This window comes from Mytilus edulis, unplaced genomic scaffold, assembly GCF_963676685.1.
Source record: "Mytilus edulis unplaced genomic scaffold, xbMytEdul2.2 SCAFFOLD_1027, whole genome shotgun sequence".
Classification (NCBI taxonomy): domain Eukaryota; kingdom Metazoa; phylum Mollusca; class Bivalvia; order Mytilida; family Mytilidae; genus Mytilus; species Mytilus edulis.
Genome location: NW_027267298.1, coordinates 22,501 through 25,000, shown reverse-complemented (window position 1 = coordinate 25,000; position 2,500 = coordinate 22,501).

The following is a 2,500-nucleotide window of genomic DNA, read 5'->3' as shown; positions in this document are numbered from 1 at the left end:
TTTTCATCGAGGTGTCGCACGTTAGACGCGGACGGGCTACCGCGGGGTCTCTCGACCATCGAGGCCGGCAAACTATACCCTCGGTAAAAAAAATTTTACGAGGGTGAAATTTTCATCGAGGTGTCGCACGTTAGACGCGGACGGGCTACCGCGGGTCTCTCGACCATCGAGGCCGCAAACTATACCCTCGGTAAAAAAATTTTTACGAGGGTGAAATTTTCATCGAGGTGTCGCACGTTAGACGCGGGCGGGCTACCGCGGGTCTCTCGGCCACCTTTATCGTCGGTAAAAAATGTTGACCCTTGGGAATTTTTTCATCGGGAAGCCGAACGTAAGCGTCTCGACCATCGAAGGCCGGCCAACTATACCCCAGTCAAAAAGTATGTCTTAACAATTTTTTTTTGTCATCGGGAAGCCGCACGTAAGAATATTACAGCAGGTCTCTCCATGATACGATAAAATGTCAGGTAACGAAGGCAGGCATCGTACACCCTCTTGATCGGCCGTGTGCTGGCGTCCGACACCTTCGCGAAGGTTTGAACTAGGGGTTGTCTCAGGACATAAGCTAGGGTTACAGTGGGTGCTAAGCCTAGCCCTAAGCCTAGCCGTAACCCTAACCCTAACCCTAACCCTAACCCTAGCCCTAGCCCTAGCCCTAGCCCTAGCCCTAGCCCTAGCCTAGCCCTAACCCTAACCCTAACCCTAACCCTACCCTAACCCTAACCCTAAACCCTAACCCTAACCCTAACCCTAACCCTAACCCTAACCCTAACCCTAACCCTAACCCTAACCCTAACCCTAACCCTAACCCTAACCCTAACCCTAACCCTAACCCTAACCCTAACCCTAACCCTAACCCTAACCCTAACCCTAACCCTAACCCTAACCCTAACCCTAGTAGTTATCGAGACCCGCTAGAGTCCCGCTGGACCATTTAAGCCGCCACCGTGCACCTTATATGGTCCACAGAGAGAGATCCGTTGGACCTTCGATGGTCCACCAAGTCGCGTCAGAGAAAGGTTTGGTTCATATATGGTCCAGCCCGGACCATATATGCTCCAACGCGGACCATATAAGGTGCCAGAGACAAGCTGTACGGCTTGTCTCTGGAGCTTATAACGGCACGGTGGCCCTTATAAAAAAAGGTTTGAAAGAGTTGGGTGAAGGTAACGTGGTCGGCCTGCTAGCGGGGTACCGCGGGGAGAGGTACGTGGTAGGCCTGCTAGCGGGCTACCGCGGGTCTCGACCGCGGGTAAAGGTACGTGGTCGGCCTGCCACGTACCTTTCCCCGTGGTAGGCCCGCTAGCAGGCCGACCACGTACCTTTTACCCGTGGTAGCCCGCTAGCTAGCAGGTCGACCACGTACCTTCCCCCGCCGTCGACAGCCGTGGTAGCGCGCAAAGCAGGCCGTCCGCGTACCTTCACCCGCGGCAGCCCGCTAGCAGGTCGACCACGTACCTTTTACCCGTGGTAGCCCGCTAGCAGGCCGTCCGAGTACCTTTACCCGCGGTAGCCCGCTAGCAGGCCGACCACGTACCTTTACCCGTGGTAGCCCGCTAGCAGGCCGACCGCGTACCTTCCCAGCCGTCGAGACCCGCGGTAGCCCGCTAGCAGGCCGTCCGCTTACTGTTACCCGTGGTAGGCCGCTAGCAGGCCCGTCCACGTACCTTTACCCGTGGTAGCCCGCTAGCAGGCCGACCACGTACCTTTACCCGTGGTAGCCCGCTAGCAGGCCGACCGCGTACCTTCCCAGCCGTCGAGACCCGCGGTAGCCCGCTAGCAGGCCGTCCACGTACCTTTCCCCGTGGTAGCCCGCTAGCAGGCCGACCGCGTACCTTCCCAGCCGTCGAGACCCGCGGTAGCCCGCTAGCAGGCCGTCCACGTACCTTTCCCCGTGGTAGCCCGCTAGCAGGCCGACCGCGTACCTTCCCCGCCGTCGAGACCCGCGGTAGCCCGCTAGCAGGCCGTCCACGTACCTTTACCCGTGGTAGCCCGCTAGCAGGCCGACCGCGTACCTTCCCAGCCGTCGAGACCCGCGGTAGCCCGCTAGCAGGCCGTCCGCTTACTGTTACCCGTGGTAGGCCGCTAGCAGGCCCGTCCACGTACCTTTACCCGTGGTAGCCCGCTAGCAGGCCGACCACGTACCTTTACCCGTGGTAGCCCGCTAGCAGGCCGACCGCGTACCTTCCCCGCCGTCGAGACCCGCGGTAGCCCGCTAGCAGGCCGTCCACGTACCTTTACCCGTGGTAGCCCGCTAGCAGGCCGACCGCGTACCTTCCCAGCCGTCGAGACCCGCGGTAGCCCGCTAGCAGGCCGTCCGCTTACTGTTACCCGTGGTAGGCCGCTAGCAGGCCCGTCCACGTACCTTTACCCGTGGTAGCCCGCTAGCAGGCCGACCACGTACCTTTACCCGTGGTAGCCCGCTAGCAGGCCGACCGCGTACCTTCCCCGCCGTCGAGACCCGCGGTAGCCCGCTAGCAGGCCGTCCACGTACCTTTAC